The 22,345-nt window shown below is 42.9% G+C and overlaps 1 long non-coding RNA gene across 1 annotated transcript; it reads right to left on the bottom strand.

Moving 5' to 3' along the window:
• Positions 1–13,612: 13,612 nt before the first annotated feature.
• Positions 13,613–14,623, bottom strand: LOC147985801 (uncharacterized). The gene is made up of 3 exons (XR_015615154.1): positions 14,500–14,623; positions 14,388–14,417; positions 13,613–14,010 (listed from the first exon to the last, which is right to left on the bottom strand). It is a non-coding gene; the product is annotated as an uncharacterized LOC147985801 (long non-coding RNA).
• Positions 14,624–22,345: the final 7,722 nt, after the last annotated feature.

Consider the following 22,345-nt stretch of genomic DNA (forward strand, 5'->3'; position numbering starts at 1 on the left):
AAAACAAGGAAAAAACAAAAACCGGCATTGGGCTCTAGGTTAATAGGTTAGTCCCAAAAATCATATAAAATAACATATTAATGCATATAAAACATCCAAAACAGATAATATAATAGCATGGAACAATAAAAAATTATAGATACGTTGGAGACGTATCATAACTCACGGCCCATTATGGCCTATTGGAATTAAGCCCATTAGCTTCATCTGGGCCATCCAATATGATTCCAGCTCGTTGTAACTTCCGGCCCATGTATGGCCCATGATGTCTTTCGGCCCATATGAGGCCCTTTGTAACTCTTGGCCCATTAACGGCCCGTGGTGAATCTCGCCCGTAATGAACAATGTACCACTTTATACCCATTAACGGCCCATTATTCCAATGGGCCGGTTCCAACCCGTGTTATCTTTCGTCCTTCTCAGGGCCCATTTATTCTTGGGCTAATTTCCAGCATTCGGTTACTTATGGCCCGTTATTATCCTTTTCTGCTTCTGGGCCAAATTCAGCCCGTGGTTACAATCGGCCCGTTTGCGGCCCGTTAATCCGTTGGGCTGTTTTCATAGCGTCATCAAATACGGCTGATTAATGATGGCCTGTTATGGTCGGCCCATGAACGGATGACTCCAAATCTAGCCCGTTTATGGCCCATAATGCGGCCTGTTATTGGCCCATGTTTGGACAATCGATCATATGACCCGTAGAAGGCCCATTGTTTCTACGACCCTTAGAAGGCCCATTGTTTCTATGGCCCTTAGAACGCCCATTGTTTATATGGCCTGTAGGAGGCCCATGGTAACTACAGTAAATATGTGGCCCATGGTTATTGTGGCCTAGTTTTAAAAAAATAGGTTATTGCTGCCACTAGCAAACCGCGAAAAAAGAACTGCACTAACTACAAGCAAACAAATAGACAAGATAACAAGGAAATAAATAAGCAAGCAACTTACGCTAGGCTATCACAGCTATTACACATATTACATCCATTGGGCATCAAAGTTTGCCACCAGTGCAAATATAGGGAACAAAGCAGCATATCATATACACTGCTTGTCAAAGTTGGTGACCAGTGTAAATAAACGCCGCAACAAAACAAGTCCAGAACTAAAACCACTTCAGGAGAGCTCAAGAAACAATATCCTGGGTACCCATAATGCTGGCAAGATGCTTAGCAAGCTTATTAACTTTCTCTTGTTTGGTGCTTAAATCCTCCAGCGCTTGCTGTTGCACCAGAAAGTATGCATCTGAATTCTACAGGGACTTCCTCAGTCCGTCAACTTCATGTCGCAGCACATTTGATTGATGTCTTTCAACTTGAAGTTGAGACTCAAGAAGACGAACTGATTCAGGCAGCGAGTTCGAAGAGCTTGTGCCAGCAGTAGTGGCCAGTAACTCGAACACTAAATCAAGACATGACTTTTGGGTTCTCTCAATGTCGTCAAGATAGTTTTTATCAGCTTTCTTAGAGACCAACAGGGATGTCTCACTATCTTGAACCTTATCTGCATTACTTCCTTTACCATTGCATAACGGGGTACTATTCTCCAATATTTTGTCCGCATTCTAAAAGAGAAACAAGCAGACACATCACAGGTTTACCATGTTGTATATGAAACTCATTTTGGTAAATCAGTTCAGTAGTAAAGTGGACAGGATGACAACATGAAACAAACATATATCTATGTACCATGGTCACTTTATGGTCTATATCATTCTAGTTTTTGTTGCCAAATCAAGATAGAGACACAGTTCAAATAATATTTGTTCAAGACAAAGCAGAATAGACAGAATATAAGTGTAGGAAACTATAGAGCAATAACAACACTTGTAATGTGCATGACATGAGAACATAACTGTTTATTGAATTGAAACTGAAATCAACATATAGCAAGTTACAACGGCAAACCAGTTAAAGAAACAGGTTTAAAACATACTTGTTGCGCCATTGGAGTTTCAATTCCATCCTTGAAATTTGAAAATAGTTGGTATGAGTAAATACAGTGATGCAAGAGCAAAGGAGTATGAATCATAGCTACAGAACCTGACCCGAGAACAATTCTTCTTCTGATTTAAGCGTTGAGTTGGGATTCAGAGTGGTGGTCCTCGTGCTTTGGGCAATGCAGTTCCCTTACTAACTACTCGTGTTTGGGTGCTCTATGGTGGAGACAATGTTGTGTCAACTGGAACTGGGTTACTATCTGCTGGGGTTGGGGTTAGAAGGGGTGTAGCTAGTTCTCTGTCCAACTGGGTAGGGGTACAATCTGCGAGAGTCTAGGTTATGTGTGGTGGGGCTGGTTCTTGGGCAAGTACAACCGTGGTTCTATCTGCATCAACTAGTAGCACTATCTTTTCTGAAGAGCGTTTTGTTACTCCCTTAGATACTGCCATCACCCTCTCCAATTCAAATGGCTGATAAACAAGAAAAATGATTGAATGTACAGACATTGTATGATAGACAGATGCACTCGCTAGTGGGGAATAAAACATGGCATGAAATAATTCACATTTATGTTGTCTAACCAAACAAGATAGCATGACACAATTTCACATATATGATGGCTAACTAAATAGGATAGCATGACACAATTTCACATATATGATGGCTAACTAAAAAATATGGAAAGACATAGTTCAAAATATGATGATTATGTAAACAGGATGACATGATATAACTATATAATGTGTTTATTAAATAGGTTGGCATGCCATGATTCACATACATGCCACCTATGGAAACATGATAGCATGATATAATTCACGGATAGAATGACATAATTCAAAATATGATGACTGTAAGCACTAAACATGATGAGATGATATAACTATATGATGCCTTTATTAAGTGGGTTGGCATGCCATAATTCAGATAGATGTTGTGTATGTAAACATGATGACATGATATAATTCAAATATATGATTTATATAGTAAGCAAGTAAGCAGATGGCAATCGCATATATGATGTAAAAACTAAGCAATGCAAGACAACATGCATGACATGAGTAATATAACCCTGCCAAGTTTGAGCATAGACCTCAGGGGGGAAATAGGACTGGTCATCAATCTCTGAATCCTCCTCCGAGGAGCTCTCTATAACCAGCAAGATGTCTGCTTCAGCAGGTAGCATTGTCTGCTCTGAATACCTTGTTTTCACTCCAAATACTTCCATCACCGCTTCAAATGGCTGATGCACAGGAAGAGTAGTTGAATATACAAACATTGTTGACAAATGGAACACGTAATACAAAAAAGGATAGCATGATATAATTCACATACATGATGATTGGCTAAATAACATGGCATTGCACACTTCACATATATAGTGCCTTGCAACAAGATAGCATTGCATAATTCACATATATAATGTCTTACAACAAGATGGTATTGCATAATTCACATATATGGTAATTATACACTAAACAAGTGGCATTCACACAAAGCATGTCTAAACTAATAAAATGACATAGCAATGCAAGACACCAAACGCACAATATGAGCAACATACACTACAAAAAAATACACTTCCGCGATGATACGTGTTTGTCACAGTAGGTCGCGTTTTTTGTCATGCATGTACATCCATGACAAATTTATGACAGAATCAAGATAGTCATACCTGTGCTGTCGTAGAAGTGTTCCATGACATTACCAAAATTATCATCGCGGAAGTGCTCACTTCCATGATGATAAATCGCGCGTCACAGAAGTGCTTTCGTCAAGGGTGACCGACACGTGGCATCCACCGTAACGGAACACCGTTAAGCTATCGGGTCAGGTTTTGGATCCGATAACCCGTTAACAGCCCCGACCAATGGGGATTTTCCACGTGTAAAATCATCATTGGCTGGAGGAAACACGTGTCGGCTCATCGTCGGGACAGATTGTTGGGGAACGTAGTAATTTCAAAAAATTTCCTATGCACACGCAAGATCATGGTGATGCATAGCAACGAGAGGGGAGAGTGTGATCTATGTACCCTTGTAGATCGACAATGAAAGCGTTTGGTTGATGTAGTCGTACGTCTCCACGGCCCGACCGATCAAGCACCGAAACTACGACACCTCCGAGTTCTAGCACACGTTCAGCTCGATGACGATCCCCGGACTCCGATCCAGCAAAGTGTCGCGGAAGAGTTCTGTCACCACGACGGCGTGGTGACGATCTTGATGCACTACCATCGCAGGGCTTCGCCTAAGCACCGCTACAATATTATCGAGGACTATGGTGGAAGGGGGCACCGCACACGGCTAAGAATATGATCACATGGATCAACTTGTGTGTCTAGGGGTGCCCCCTGCCCCCGTATATAAAGGAGCAAGGGGAGGAGGCCGGCCGGCCCTATAGGCGCGCCAAGGAGGAGTCCTCCTCCTAGTAGGAGTAGGACTCCTACTAGGAGGGGGAAGGAAGTGGGGAGGGAGAGGGAAAGGGGGGCGCCGCCCCCCTCTCCTAGTCCAATTCGGACCAGGGGGGGAGGAGGCGCGTGGCCCACCTCTGGCTGCCCCTCTCTCTCTCTCCACTAAGGCCCATATGGCCCATTACTTCTCCCGGGGAGGTTCCGGTAACCCTCCGGCTCTCCGGTTTTCTCCGAAATCACCCGGAACACTTCCGGTGTCCGAATATAGCCGTCCAATATATCAATCTTTATGTCTCAACCATTTCGAGACTCCTCGTCATGTCCGTGATCACATCCGGGACTCCGAACTAACTTTGGTACATCAAAACTCATAAACTCCTAATATAACTGTCATTGAAACCTTAAGCGTGCGGACCCTACGGGTTCGAGAACAATGTAGACATGACCGAGACACGTCTCCGGTCAATAACCAATAGCGGAACCTGGATGCTCATATTGGCTCCTACATATTCTACGAAGATCTTTATCAGTCAGACCGCATAACAACATACATTGTTCCCTTTTGTCATCGGTATGTTACTTGCCCGAGATTCGATCGTCGGTATCTCAATACCTAGTTCAATCTCGTTACCGGCAAGTCTCTTTACTCGTTCCGTAATACATCATCTCACAACTAACTCATTAGTTGCAATGCTTGCAAGGCTTATGTGATGTGCATTACCGAGAGGGCCCAGAGATACCTCTCCGACAATCGGAGTGACAAATCCTAATCTCGAAATACGCCAACCCAACATGTACCTTTGGAGACACCTGTAGAGCTCCTTTATAATCACCCAGTTACGTTGTGATGTTTGGTAGCACACAAAGTGTTCCTCCGGCAAACGGGAGTTGCATAATCTCATAGTCATAGGAACATGTATAAGTCATGAAGAAAGCAATAGCAACATACTAAACGATCGGGTGCTAAGCTAATGGAATGGGTCATGTCAATCACATCATTCTCCTAATGATGTGATCCCGTTAATCAAATAACAACTCTTTTGTTTATGGTTAGGAAACATAACCATCTTCGATTAACAAGCTAGTCAAGTAGAGGCATACTAGTGACACTCTGTTTGTCTATGTATTCACACATGTATTATGTTTCCGGTTAATACAATTCTAGCATGAATAATAAACATTTATCATGATATAAGGAAATAAATAATAACTTTATTATTGCCTCTAGGGCATATTTCCTTCAGTCTCCCACTTGCACTAGAGTCAATAATCTAGATCACATCGCCATGTGATTTAACATCAATAGTTCACATCTTTATGTGATTGGTTCACATCTCCATGTGACTAACACCCAAATGGTTTACTAGATTCAATAATCTAGTTCACATCGCTATGTGATTAAGACCCAAAAAGTGATCATGTTTTGCTTGTGAAAGAAGTTTAGTCAACGGGTCTGCCACATTCAGATCCGTATGTATTTTGCAAATTTCTATGTCAACAATGCTCTGCACAGAGCTACTCTAGCTAATTGCTCCCACTTTCAATATGTATCCAGATTGAGACTTAGATTCATCTGGATTAGTGTCAAAACTTGCATCGATGTAACCCTTTACGACAAACCTTTTTTTCACCTCCATAATCGAGAAACATATCCTTATTCCACTAAGGATAATTTTTGACCGCTGTCCAGTGATCTACTCCTAGATCACTATTGTACTATCTTGCCAAAATCAGTGTAGGGTATACAATAGATCTGGTACATAGCATGGCATACTTTAAAGAACCTATGGCTGAGGCATAGGGAATGACTTTCATTCTCTTTCTATCTTCTGTCGTGGTCGGGTTTTGAGTCTTACTCAATTTCACACCTTGTAACACAGACAAGAACTCTTTCTTTGACTGTTCTATTTTGAACTACTTCAAAATCTTGTCAAGGTATGTACTCATTGAAAAAAACTTATCAAGCGTCTTGATATATCTCTATAGATCTTGATGTTCAATATGTCAGCAGCTTCACCGAGGTCTTTCTTTGGAAAATTCCTTTCAAACACTCCTTTATGCTTTGCAGAATAATTCTACATTATTTCCGATCAACAATATGTCATTCACATATACTTATCAGAAATGCTGTAGTGCTCCCACTTACTTTCTAGTAAATACAGGCTTCACCGCAAGTCTGTATAAAACTATATGCTTTGATCAACTTATCAAAGCGTATATTCCAACTCCGAGATGCTTGCACCAGTCCATAAATGGATCGCTGGAGCTTGCATATTTTGTTAGCACCTTTAGGATTGACAAAACCTTCTTGTTGCATCACATACAACTCTTCTTTAATAAATCCATTAAGGAATGCAGTTTTGTTTATCCATTTGCCAGATTTCATAAAATGCGGCAATTGCTAACATGATTCGGACAGACTTAAGCATAGATACGAGTGAGATACTCTCATCGTAGTCAACACCTTGAACTTGTCGAAAACTTTTGCGACAATTCTAGCTTTGTAGATAGTAACACTACTATCAGTGTCCGTCTTCCTCTTGAAGATCCATTTATTTTCTATGGCTTGCCGATCATCGGGCAAATCCATCAAAGTCCATACTTTGTTCTCATACATGGATCATATCTCGGATTTCATGGCCTCAAACCATTTCGCGGAATCTGGGCTCATCATCGCTTCCTCATAGTTCACAAGTTCATCATGGTCTAGTAACATGACTTCCAGAACAGGATTACCGTACCACTCTGGTGCGGATCTCACTCTGGTTAACCTACGAGATTCGGTAGTAACTTGATCCGAAGTTACATGATCATCATCATTATCTTCCTCACTAATTGGTGCAGGAGTCATAGGATCAGATTTCTGTGATGAACTACTTTCCAATTATGGAGCAGGTATAGTTACCTCATCAAGTTCTACTTTCCTCCCACTCACTTCTTTCGAGAGAAACTCCTTCTCTAGAAAGGATCCATTCTTAGCAACGAATGTCTTGCCTTCGAATCTGTGATAGAAGGTGTACCCAACTGTCTCCTTTGGGTATCCTATGAAGACACATTTCTCCGATTTGGGTTTGAGCTTATCAGGATGAAACTTTTTCATATAAGCATCGCAACCCTAAACTTTAAGAAACGACAACTTTGGTTTCTTGCCAAACCACAGTTCATACGGTGCTGTCTCAACGGATTTAGATGGTGCCCTTTTTAACGTGAATGCAGCTGTCTCTAATGCATAACCCCAAAACTATAGTGGTAAATCGGTAAGAAACATCATAGTTTGCACTATATCCAATAAAGTACGGTTATGACGTTCGGACACACCATTATGCTGAGGTGTTCCATGTGGCATGAGTTTGTGAAACTATTCCACATTGTTTTAATTGAAGACCAAACTCGTAACTCAAATATTTGTCTCCATGATCAGATCGTAGAAACTTTATTTTCTTGTCACGATGATTTTCCAATTTACTCTGAAATTCTTTGAACTTTTCAAATGTTTCAGACTTATGTCTAATCAAGTAGATATAGCCATATCTGCTCAAATCATCTGTGAAGTTCAGAAAATAACGATACTTGCCGTGAGCCTTAACACTCATCGGACCACATACATCAGTATGTATTATTTCCAATAAGTCAGTTGCTCGCTCCGGAGAACGGAGTCTTAGTCATCTTGCCCATGAGGCATGGTTCGCAAGCATCAAGTGATTCATAATCAAGTGATTCCAAAATCCCATCAGCATGGAGTTTCTTCATGCGCTTTACACCAATATGACCTAAACGGCAGTGCTACAAATAAGTTGCACTATCATTATTAACTTTGCATCTTTTGGCTTCAATATTATGAATATGTGTATCACTACAATCGAGATCCAACAAACCATTTTCGTTGGTGTGTATGACCATAGAAGGTTTTATTCATGTAAACAGAACAACAATTGTTCTCTAACTTAAATGAATAACCGTATTGCAATAAACATGATCAAATCATATTCATGCTCAACGCAAACACCAAATAACACTTATTTAGGTTCAACACTAATCTCGAAAATATAGGGATTCTGCGGTGATGATCATATCAATCTTGGAACCACTTCCAACACACATCGTCACTTCACCCTTAACTAGTCTCTGTTTATTCTGCAACTCCCGTTTCGAGTTACTAATCTTAGCAACTGAACTAGTATCAAATACTGAGGGGTTGCTATAAACACTAGTAAAGTACACATCAATAACATGTATATCAAATATACTTATGTTCACTTTGCCATCCTTCTTATCCGCCAATCACTTGGGGTAGTACCGCTTCCAGTGACCAGTCCCTTTGTAGTAGAAGCACTTAGTCTCAGGCTTAGGACCAGACTTGGGCTTCTTCACTTGAGCAGCAACTTGCTTGCTGTTCTTCTTGAAGTTCCCCTTCTTCCCTCTGCCCTTTTCTTGAAACTAGTGGTCTTGTCTACCATCAACACTTGATGTTTTTCTCGATTTCTACCTTCGTCAATTTCCGCATTACGAAGAGCTTGGGAATCGTTTCCGTTATCCCTTGCATATCATAGTTCATCACGAAGTTCTACTAACTTGGTGATGGTGACTAGAGAATTCTGTCAATCACTATCTTATCTGGAAGATTAACTCCCACTTGATTCAAGTGATTGTAGTACTCAGACAATCTGGGCACATGCTCACTAGTTGAGCGATTCTCCTCCATCTTTTAGCTATAGAACTTGTTGGAGACTTCATATCTCTCAACTCGGGTATTTGCTTGAAATATTAACTTCAACTCCTGGAACATCTCATATGCTCCATGACGTTCAAAATGTCTTTGAAGTCCCGATTCTAAGCCATTAAGCATGGTGCACTAAACTATCAAGTAGTCATCACATTGAGCTAGCCAAACGTTCATAACGTCTGCATCTGCTCCTGCAATAGGTCCGTCACCTAGCGGTGCATCAAGGACATAATTCTTCTGTGTAGCAATGAGGATAAACCTCAGATCACGGATCCAATCCGCATCATTGCTACTAACATCTTTCAACACAATTTTCTCTAGGAACATATCAAAATAAACACAGGGAAGCAACAACGCGAGCTATTGATCTACAACATAATTTGCAAAATACTACTAGGACTAAGTTCATGATAAATTTAAGTTCAATTAATCATATTACTTAAGAACTCCCACTTAGATAGACATCCCTCTAATCCTCTAAGTGATCACGTGATCCAAATCAACTAAACCATGTCCGATCATCACGTGAGATGGAGTAGTTTCAATGGTGAACATCACTATGTTGATCATATCTACTATATGATTCACGCTCGACCTTTCGGTCTCCGTGTTCCGAGGCCATATCTGTATATGCTTGGCTCGTCAAGTATAACATGAGTATTCCGCGTGTGCAACGGTTTTGCACCCGTTGTATTTGAACGTAGAGCCTATCACACCCGATCATCACGTGGTGTCTCAGCACGAAGAACTTTCGCAACGGTGCATACTCAGGGAGAACACTTCTTGATAATTAGTGAGAGATCATCTTATAATGCTACCGTCAATCAAAGCAAGATAAGATGCATAAAAGATAAACATCACATGCAATCAATATAAGTGATATGATATGGCCATCATCATCTTGTGCTTGTGATCTCCATCTCCGAAGCACCGTCATGATCACCATCGTCACCGGCGCGACACCTTGATCTCCATCGTAGCATCGTTGTCGTCTCGCCAATCTTATGCTTCCACGACTATCGCTACCGCTTAGTGATAAAGTAAAGCATTACAGCGCGATTGCATTGCATACAATAAAGCGACAACCATATGGCTCCTGCCAGTTGCCGATAACTCGGTTACAAAACATGATCATCTCATACAATAAAATTTAGCATCATGTCTTGACCATATCACATCACAACATGCCCTGCAAAAACAAGTTAGACGTCCTCTACTTTGTTGTTGCAAGTTTTACGTGGCTGCTACGGGCTTAAGCAAGAACCAATCTTACCTAAGCATCAAAACCACAACGATAGTTTGTCAAGTTGGTGCTGTTTTAACCTTCGCAAGGACCGGGCGTAGCCACACTCGGTTCAACTAAAGTTGGAGAAACTGTCACCCGCAAGCCACCTATGTGCAAAGCACGTCGGGAGAACCGGTCTCGCGTAAGCGTACGCGTAATGTCGGTCTGGGCCGCTTCGTCCAACAATACCGCCGAACCAAAGTATGACATGCTGGTAAGCAGTATGACTTATATCGCCCACAACTCACTTGTGTTCTACTCGTGCATATAACATCAACACATAAAACCTAGGCTCGGATGCCACTGTTGGGGAACGTAGTAATTTCAAAAAAAATCCTACGCACACGCAAGATCATGGTGATGCATAGCAACGAGAGGGGAGAGTGTGATCTACGTACCCTTGTAGATCGACAACGGAAGCGTTTGGTTGATGTAGTCGTACGTCTCCACGGCCTGACCGATCAAGCACCGAAACTACGGCACCTCCGAGTTCTAGCACACGTTCAACTCGATGACGATCCCCGGACTTCGATCCAGCAAAGTGTCGGGGAAGAGTTCCGTCAGCACGACGGCGTGGTGACGATCTTGATGCACTACCGTCGCAGGGCTTCGCCTAAGCACCGCTACAATATTATCGAGGACTATGGTGGAAGGGGGCACCGCACACGGCTAAGAATATGATCACGTGGATCAACTTGTGTGTCTAGGGGTGCCCCCTGCCCCCGTATATAAAGGAGCAAGGGGAGGAGGCCGGCCGGCCCTATAGGCGCGCCAAGGAGGAGTCCTCCTCCTAGTAGGAGTAGGACTCCTACTAGGAGGGGGAAGGAAGTGGGGAGGGAGAGGGAAAGGGGGGCGCCGCCCCCTCTCCTAGTCCAATTCGGACCAGGGGGGAGGAGGTGCGCGGCCCACCTCTGGCTGCCCCTCTCTCTCTCCACTAAGGCCCATATGGCCCATTACTTCTCCCGGGGAGGTTCCGGTAACCCTCCGGCTCTCCGGTTTTCTCCGAAATCACCCGGAACACTTCTGGTGTCCGAATATAGCCGTCCAATATATCAATCTTTATGTCTCGACCATTTCGAGACTCCTCGTCATGTCCGTGATCACATCCGGGACTCCGAACTAACTTCGGTACATCAAAACTCATAATATAACTGTCATCGAAACCTTAAGCGTGCGGACCCTACGGGATCGAGAACAATGTAGACATGACCGAGACACGTCTCCGGTCAATAACCAATAGCGGAACCTGGATGCTCATATTGGCTCCTACATATTCTACGAAGATCTTTATCGGTCAGACCGCATAACAACATACGTTGTTCCCTTTTGTCATCGGTATGTTACTTGCCCGAGATTCGATCGTCGGTATCTCAATACCTAGTTCAATCTCGTTACCGGCAAGTCTCTTTACTCGTTCCGTAATACATCATCTCACAACTAACTCATTAGTTGCAATGCTTGCAAGGCTTATGTGATGTGCATTACCGAGAGGGCCCAGAGATACCTCTCCGACAATCGGAGTGACAAATCCTAATCTCGAAATACGCCAACCCAACATGTACCTTTGGAGACACCTGTAGAGCTCCTTTATAATCACCCAGTTACGTTGTGACGTTTGGTAGCACACAAAGTGTTCCTCCGGCAAACGGGAGTTGCATAATCTCATAGTCATAGGAACATGTATAAGTCATGAAGAAAGCAATAGCAACATACTAAACGATCGGGTGCTAAGCTAATGGAATGGGTCATGTCAATCACATCATTCTCCTAATGATGTGATCCCGTTAATCAAATAACAACTCTTTTGTTTATGGTTAGGAAACATAACCATCTTCGATTAACGAGCTAGCCAAGTAGAGGCATACTAGTGACACCCTGTTTGTCTATGTATTCACACATGTATTATGTTTCCGGTTAATACAATTCTAGCATGAATAATAAACATTTATCATGATATAAGGAAATAAATAATAACTTTATTATTGCCTCTAGGGCATATTTCCTTCACAGATGTCATCCACTCATTGGACAGAAGGCGCCTATGATACGTTGACACGTGGCACGGCCGAACAGAGGCCCATTCCTGTGAAAAGGCTGGCCCGTTTGACTTGGTCAAAAGGTGGCGGGCCGGCCCATGGAAAGCCTGTTAACGGCCTATTCGCATATAGCCCATTTACAGCCCGCTAACCCAAGGCCCGTTATGCCCTATCCGAATTAGGCCCAGTAGCGTCATCTGGGCCATCCAATATGATTCCGGCCCGTTTTCACTTCTGGCCCATGTATGGCCCATGACGTCTTTCGGCCCATATGAGGCCCTATGTAACTCTTGGCCTATTAACGGCTCGTGGTGAAACTGGCCCGTAATGAACAGTGTATCACTTTACACCCATTAACGGCCCGTGGTGAAACTGGCCCGTAATGAATAGTGTATCACTTTATACCCATTAACGGCCCGTTATTCCGTTGGGCCGTCTCCAGCCCATGTTATCTTTCAGCCTTCTCAGAGCCCATTTATTCTTGGGCTCATTTCCAGTATTCGTTTACTTATGGCCCGTTACTGTCATTTTCTGCTTGTGGGCCAAATTCAGCCCGTGGTTACAGTCGGCCCGTTTGTGGTCTGTTAATACGTTGGGCCGTTTTCATAGCGTCATCAAATACAACCTATTAACGATGGCCCGTTATGGTCGGCCCATGAATGGACGATTCCAACTCTAGCCCGTTTACGGCCAGAATGCGGTCTGTTTGGCCCGTATAAGACCCATTGATGATACGACCCGTAGAAGGCCCATTGATGATACGACCCGTAGAAGGCCCATTGTTTCTACGTCCCGTAGAAGGCCCACTGTTTCTACGGCCCGTAGAAGGCCCACTGTTTAAACGGCCCGTAGAAGGCCCACTGTTTCTACGACCTGTAGGAGGCCCAGTGTCACTACAGTAAATATTAGCCCATGGTTATTGTGGCCTAGTTTTAAAAAATATGTTATTGCAGCCACTAGCAAACCGTAGAAAAAGAACTGCACCGACTACAAGCAAACAAATAAACAAGACAACAAGGAAATAAATAAGCAAGCAACTTACACTAGGCTATCACGGCTATTACACATATTACATCCACTGGGCATCAAAGTTCGCCACCAGTGCAAATATAGGGAACACAGCAGCATATAAACACCGCAACAAAATAAGTCCAGAACTGAAACCACTTCAGAAGAGCTCAAGAAACAATATCCTGGGTACCCATAATGTTGGCAAGGTGCTTAGCAAGCTTATTAACTTTCTCTTGTTTGGCGCTTAAGTCCTCCAACGCTTGCTGTTGCACCAGAAAGTATGCATCTGAATTCTGCAGGGACTTCCTCAGTCCTTCGGCTTCCTGTCGCATAACATCTGATCGATGTCTTTCAACTTGAAGTTGAGAGTCAAGAAGCCGAACTGATTCAGGCAATGAGTTCGAAGAGCTGGTGCCAGCAGTGGTAGCCAGTAACTCGAACACTACATCAAGACAGGACTTTGGGGTTGTCTCAGTGTCTTCAATATAGTTTTTATCAGCTTTCTTGGAGACCAACAGGGATGTCTCACTATCTTGAACCTTATCTGCATTACTTCCTTTACCATTGCATAACAGGGTATTCTTCTCCAATATTTTATCCGCATTCTAAAAGAGAAACAAACAAACACATCTCAGGTTTACAATGTAGTATATGAAACTCATTTTGGTAAATCAGTTCAGTAGTAAGGTGGACAGGATAACAACATGAAACAAACATATATCTATGTAGTATGGTCACTGTATGGTCTATATCATTCTAGTTTATGTTGCCAAATCAAGATAGATATAGTTCGAATCATATCTATTTAAGACAAAGCAGCATAGTCAGAATATAAGTGTGGGAAACTACACAGCAATAACAACACTTGTAATGTGCACGGCATGAGAACATAACTGTTTATTCAATTGAAACTGAAATCAACATAGAGCAAGTTACAACAGCAAACAGCCAAACACGTTGAAGAAACAGGTTTAAAACATACCTGTTGCGCCATTGGAGTTTCAATTGCATCCTTCAAATTTGAAATTAGTTGGTATCAGTAAATACAGTGATGCAAGAGCAAAGTAGTATGAACCATAGCTACGGAACCTGACCTGAGAACAATTCTTCTTCTGCTTTAAGCGTTGACTTCGGGTTCGGAGTGGTGGTCCTTGTGATTTGGTCACTGCAGTTGCCTTACTAACTACTCGTGTTTGGGTGCTCTGTGGTGGAGACGGTGTTGTGTCAACGTGAACTGGGTGTCTATCTGCTGGGGTTGGGGTTAGAAGGGGTGTAGCTAGTTCTCTGTCCAACTGGGTAGGGGTACAATCTGCGAGAGTCTAGGTTATGTGTGGTGGGGCTGGTTCTTGGGCAAGTACAATCGTGGTTCTATCTGCATCAACTAGTAGCACTATCTTTTCTAAAGAGCGTGTTGTTACTCCCTTAGATACTGCCATCACCCTCTCCAATTCAAATGGCTGATAAACAAGAAAAATGATTGAATGTACAGACATTGTATGATAGACAGGTGCACTGGATAGTGGGGAATAAAACATGGCATGAAATAATTCACATTTATGTTGTCTAACCAAACAAGATAGCATGACACAATTTCACATATATGATGGCTAACTAGATAGGATAGCATGACACAATTTCACATATATGTGTGGTGGGGCTGGTTCTTGGGCAAGTACAACCGTGGTTCTATCTGCATCGACAGGTAGCACGATCTTTTCTGAAGACCGTGTTTTTACTCCCACAGATACTGCCATCACTCCCTACAATTTAAATGGCTGATAAACAAGAAAAGTAATTGAATGTACAGACATTGTAAGATAGATAGGTGCAATGGATAGTAGGGAAGAAAATAGGGCATGAAATAATTCACATTTATGTTGTCTAAGCAAACAGAATAGCAGGACATAATTTCACATATATGATGGCTAATTAAACAGGATAGCATGGCACAATTTCACATGTATGATGGCTAACTAAACAGGATAGAATGACATACTTCAAAATATGATGACTATGTAAACAGGATGACATGATATAACTATACGATGTGTCTATTAAAGTGGTTGGCATGCCATAAATCACAAACATGCCGTCGATGGAAACATGATGGCATGATATAATTCATGGATAGAATGACATAATTTAAATATGATGACTATGTAAACAGGATGAGATGATATAACTATATTATGTCTTTAGAAAATGGGTTGGCATGCCATAATTCAGATACATGTTGTCTATGTAAACATCATGGCATGACATAATTCAAATATATGATTTATATACTAATGAAGTGAGCAGAGGGCAATCGCATATATGATGTGTCAACTAAGGAGATGGCATTCAATATTGTGTATATGATGTAAAAACTAAGCATTGCAATACAACATATGCATTATATGAGTAATATAACCCTGCCAAGTTTGAGCATACACCTCAGGGGGATAATAGGACTGGTCATCTGCCTCTGAATCCTCCTCTGAAGAGCTATCTGTAACTAGCAAGATATCTGCTTCAGCAGGTAGCATTGTCTGCTTTGAAGACCTTGTTTTCACTCCAGATTTCTCCATCACCAATTCAAATGGCTGATGCATAGGAAGAGCAGTTGAATATACAAACATTGTCGACAAAAGCAATGAGAAATACAAAAAAGGACGACATGATATAATTCACATATATGACACTTGCCTAAACAGCATGGCATTGCATAATTCACATACATAATGCCTTGCAACAAGATAACATTGCATAATTCACATATATAATGTCTTGCAACAAGATGGCATTGCATAATTCACATATATGGTAATTAGACACTAAACAAGTGGCATTCACACAAAGCATGTCTAAACTAAGAAAATGGCATAGCAATGCAAGATACCATACGCACGATATGAGCAACATAACCCTGCCAAGTTAGGGCATGCACCTCGGGGGGGGGGGAATATGACTGATCATCTATCTCTGACTCCTCCTCTGAGGAGCTATCGGTAACCAGCAAGACATGTGCTTCGTCAGATAGCATTGCCTTCTCTGAAGACCTTGTTTCCACTCCAGATTTTTCCATGACCGTGCCAAATGGCTGATGCACAGGAAGAGTAATTGAATGTACTAAAATTGTTGACAAATTTAACACGTAATAAAAAAAATGATGGCATGATATAATTCACATATAAGATGGCTGGCTAACCAGGGTGGCATTGCAAAATTCACATATATGATGCCTGGCTAGACAAGATGGCATTGCATGATTCACATATATGATAAAGAAACTAAACAGATGGCATTGACACAAAGCATGTCTAAACTAAGCAGATGACATCTTTAATGTATACAGTAAGCAATGCAAGGCACCATATGCATGATATTACCAACATCAGCATGCCAAGTTAGAGCGAAGACCTCATGGGGTAAATAGGAGTGGTCTTCTCCTTCTGAATCCCCCTCATAACAGTTATCTTCCTCTTGATTACGATCCGAAATGGGTGGAGGGGGGGGGCTGCCTTTGCGCCCACCATGGAATGATGTCTACATGAAATTTTATTGCCACGCAAGGCTCGTCTCTTTTGCTCTACATGATCAGTTCCATTGTGTACAATAACTGGCATGCATAGGAATAAAACATAGTGAGATTATGTAAGGAGTGCATGCACAAATCCAGAGTGATGGTAGCAAACTGTGGATAGACCCAAAACCAATGATAGCAGGCAGATAATAGCTTTAGTTAAAAAATACAGATAATAGCTCCTTTAATGTTTGTTTGCACCCAACATGAAACTCATAGTAGACACCGGAGTAGACATATAGTACTGATTGCTGCCCCAATATGTACCCCACAACCATTTAAAAACTCAAGTTTCAGCATTAGTTTGGACCTCACTCGGAGTCTAATAGGTGAACACGACGATAATGTAGCATGTCATCATATTAAGCGACACATAACGTAAGAAGACACGGAAGAGTGCAACCTCTCTTGCGGACCCGTGTAGTCCTCAAGGTCATCTGCTCAGTTGATGATGGTAATGCAGTTGCCGTGGCTGCCGGCGGCGGGGAAGAAGATCTGAGGCAGCGAAAGACAGTCTGGAGAGCGGATCCCTGCCGTGGTGAACCCTTCCGTCGTTGGAGCAGCTGAAGTGGGGTGGAACACAACTCCGCAGGAGCAGGACAAACCACACAAGGTTTTCTTTGACACATATCTGTAACAGAAGTAATTGAGTAAGGGCTTGTTTGAATTTGAGGATTCTAACAATGCAGGGATAGGAAATAGATAGGAATAGGATAGGAATGCACGTGCAAAACAGAGAATTTAAAAACACAGGATTTCTGCCAATCTAGGTGTTTGATTCACAACAATTGGAAGATCACAGGATGCAAAAAAGCATGGTGAGATTAAGTCAAACCACAAGAAAATGTACGGTTATAATGCTATTATGCTACTATCTCTTAGTCTTGTGCTTGATGAATAGGAATATTAAAAGGAGGAGAAGTGGAAATTAGAATTCCTACGGTTTTCTTTCAAGGAGACACTAAAGGAACAAATCCTACAGTTTTCCTTTGCTCCATTCCTTTGCACCAAATTCATGAAAAGTAGTACCATAGGAAACTTTTCCAATTCCGATGTTTTTCATTCACTTTTCCTTTCAAGCACTGGCGATTCTAGTAGGCAGGCTTGAGCAAGGAAAATCCTACACTAAAAAAATGTTTTTGTGCTACTTCTATTACTTTGGACCCAGGCCACTGCCATACTAGCTCAACTCCCAGGCCCATCGACAAATGCACAGCTCAAACGCGCAGAGATAAATAATGATGGCGTTCAAGAGAGTCCATCACAGATAGCTAAGTTGCCTGGTACCTCACTGCTTGTCATATAGTAGGATAAAATAATCATATTTCCCGTTACTACGAGTGCTCAGTGGACAATATATATAACATGTAGAGTAAAAAAGAGATGCAACAAGTGTACAACCTCTTTGGCGAAGCCATGTCGATCTCAGCATGATTGGGTTGGCCGGTGAGGATGCTCCGGCTAACTTGGCTGTCGAAGGAGGGGAAGAAGATCTTAGGCATCTGGAGATGGAGCCCGAGGTACTGCTCCGCTGTGATGGAGGGTTTCATCGTTGGAGCAGCTCCGGTGAGTTGTACGACGCCGAGGCTGAAGCAGGACAAGGGAGACAACGAACAACGTTAACCTGAGTGGAATTCTAATAGCATCTCCAATACATGACGTAAAATACATAACCACAAAGTGCTAGATGTAAAATACATCAGCCGCTCATCTATAAACTTAACTGTCGAAACTGAATTTAACTGTCGAAACTAAACTTAACTGTCGAAACTGAATTTTGCTGTCGAAATTGAACGCACTAGCAAGGTGAGGCTACACGTCGGTCGACTGCCTTTTTCATCTCTAGTCAGTCGATTTTGCAGCCGTTGGATACGAAATCAAGGGTCTGCGGTTCATCTTCAACCCCCACCCCCCTGAGCCGGCCAAACAGCAGCCCCCCGCCGCCCGCAGTCGGCGGTGCGCCGCCCCGCCCGCCCCGAAAACACTCCCCACCGCCGCCTCGGCCATCCCTCTAGCCCCCCCCGTGCCGAGCTTTTTCTCCGGCGATCCCCATGCCACCGCCCCGCCAACGCCCCGCCACCGTCGGCGACCACCGCCCCCATCCTGAACCCTAAGATAGATAGTGGGGTACCTCTCCGGCGAGCCCCCCTCCCCGTCGCGGCTGGTTCTTCCTTCACCCCGGCGGCATCGGAGTGAAGTGTAGCTAAATCAGAGCAGCATCACAAGCAAGATCAAGAGCGAGAGCAACAGCGCGAGCAAGAGCAATAACAAGAGTAGACCAGGCAGGGGACCGAGAGCAAGAGCAGAGTAGCAGCGCGAGCGAGAGCTAAAGCATCAGCAGGTCCTACTGATGTGGACGTCGCCGTCGAGGGAGCGACGCCATGGAGGAAGTGGCCAGAGACGCCGCCGTGGATGGAGCCGCGCCGTGTCGGCTCGGGACCGAGCGCCCGCAGCACCGTGAGATCGAATTAAGAAGAAAATGCGGTGAATAGTGTACAACCTCTTTGGTGGCGCCGATTAGGCCGCAACTTCATCCGAGGAAACGGTGATGATGATGCTCTTCCGGTGGTGCAGGTGAAGACGGCGGTGTGGGAATGGAGGTGGTGCGAAAGACGAGGGGAACGTTGGGGCAACTCCTTGGAGGTGGAGGACGGGGTGGCTGAACCGGTGGGACAATGAGATCGACGACGGATCCTCATCCGGTACGGTGGATGAGGGACGTCGAGGTGTTGCTAGGGACGACGTCGTCGGGGAAGAGGCTCAGGCTAGGTGGCGGACGGAGCAGGGTGTGGGGTTTCGTCGCGGGTTTTCACGGCCATGGTGTATGAATGGGTGGGCGGATGGGATGGCAGTGGGGAACCATGGCTTAGAGACGCGCTTGTCCGAAATGTGGGGTAAGTTACGAAAGTACCCCCACCGATTTGAGGTGGTTCTTTTGGTTCAGGGGTACTACGGGCATTTTGCATGTCAGGATTTCACAGGAGGTGGGAGTTTTCGCGCGCGTTGTAATTTCGGAATAGCAAGGCGCGAGTTGAGATGGAGGGAGTTGTCGGAGCACAACGAGACAAAGATATATCTTAAATATTTCGGGCTAACAAGGCGCGGGTTGAAGAGGCGGGAGTTTCGCAGCACGATAGACAGAGACGCTAGCTTGAATTTTCGGCATAACAGGGCGCGGCTTGAAATTTCGGAAGAACAAGCTTAATGTGTACCCCAAAAAAAGACAATTTGCACCTCAACACGCACAACACACACACAAACACCATTTAGACTAGAGTAAGGTACACGTGCATTGCACGCATGAGATTTGGCAACCAAATTATGAATAAATACCACATTATAGCATGGAAGCTTTGAGTCATATATGCATGATGTAGATGTTCGTTTAATTCTTATAGTTCATTTCATTCAAAATCATCTAGTTTTTATAAGAAAGCTAATCTATTTTAAGATTCATGGAATTGTGCGTCGTAAGACATAAAGTAAAAAAAAAATGGCAAATCATGTACAAAAACATTTGGGCAATTCTGATACGGAAGATTCTAGAACAAATAAGAAGTGCTTGTGTTTTGATGTTTGTGCATTATGCTTAAGTTCAACCATGGAGTCTTCTAGATTATACATGTGGCGATATCTGGTGGAATCTAGATGATATCCAATGGCCTGTAGTGCTCAAATTTGCCATCTTTGGACCATCGGATTCGCCTCATCCAACGACCATCTTTCAAAGTTAAAGTTACCTGCACACAATAAAAAAAATATAAAAAATAATATATATATATATAGGGGTATAGATATAGATATGTGATGCAAAAGCCGCCCATCATCTCCAATTAGAATAGTGTGTCCATGCACGGATGCGACGTGGCCAAATGATGTCTGCCATCAGTATCTCAAATTCAAACCAGTCTGACCTTGTTCAATGTGTATACATTACAACATGCTCGTTTCCAAACCACACCGCGCAGATCTCCGTTATATTCATGCATGCATGGGTTTCAAACATCAGGATCTCTTATTCAAATATTTGAATTCAACTTTACATTGATTGTGACCTCACCTATTCAGCTATTCTTTTACACCCACACAGTAGTCTTCTCTTTATAATTGTACCACTAACTTTCTCTCGTGCATGCATGCACACACACTACTAGTCGGCATTATCCATTGCACGCATGCAATCTTTTTCTTTAGGTCGGTCTCCCATGAAGGCACACACCAACACACATCCCCCTCTCCATCATATCGGGCATTCTTTGTCTCTCACGCGTGCATGCGCAACGATCGATGTTCCTCTATGTATGTGTGTATATAGCTAGGTCTTTCATAGTTTTCCACACAAACCGATCAATCGATATATCCAATGAGGTCTCACCCTCTTTCCCACGTCCACATCGATCAATCTATGCCTCTCTATATAGGATTAACATATATAGCTAATACACCCACATTAATTATGTATCCAACGTCCCCCTCTCATCATCCATGCCTTCCGCTTCATCTCTCAGACGCGTGCACAGTGGCGAAGACAGGGGGCAGTAAGGGCCCTGCCCCTCCCCCCTAACATCACTATATATCAAGGCTAATATGAATGTGATCATTAGACAATTGCTGCTAAAAATGGTTTAAGTTCATGAATTGACCCTTCTCGTAAAGGATTAGCAATGCTTGGCCCCCTAGCTCATTTATTTTTCATGGCTCCGCCACTGCGCGCATCAGTGCATGTGTTTGCCCCCTCTCTCTAAATATCGATCTCGCACTTATGCATTCCTTCATAGTCTCCCTCCACTCGGCCCCTCGCACCATCTTCTAGCCCCCACCGAATTTTGCCACATGTACAATCTAGCAGACTCCATGGTTGAACTTAAGCATAATGCACAAACCTCAAAACAACAGTGGTTCTCTTTTGTTCTAGAATCTTCCGTATCATAACTGCCCAAACTTTTTTCTAGTTGAGTTGCCATTATTTGTTTTTACTTTATGCTTTACAATGCACAATTCCATGAATCATAAAATATATTAAGGGCTTCTTTGATTCAAAGGATTCTCAAAGGAATTTTGGAGGATTCTAATCATTAGGAATTTTTCCTATCTTGGTTGTTTGATTCGTAGGATTGTAAACCATAGGAATTTTTCCATATGATTCATTTGCACTAGATTTCATCGGAAACATCCCATCCACTCAAACCTCTTTGAAAGAATTCTGCATTTTTTCTATGCACAATCAAACACTCGTACAATCCTGTAGGATTCAAGATGACATTCCACTATAATCCCATGTTTTTCCTATTCCCGCGTTCTTAGCTTTTTTATAAAAACTAATTGATTTTGAATGAGATGAACTATAAGAGTTAAACGAAGGGCTACATCAGGCA

Source organism: Triticum urartu, chromosome 2A (genome assembly GCF_056163025.1).
Source record: "Triticum urartu cultivar PI428250 chromosome 2A, HENAU_Tu73, whole genome shotgun sequence".
NCBI classification, from domain to species: domain Eukaryota; kingdom Viridiplantae; phylum Streptophyta; class Magnoliopsida; order Poales; family Poaceae; genus Triticum; species Triticum urartu.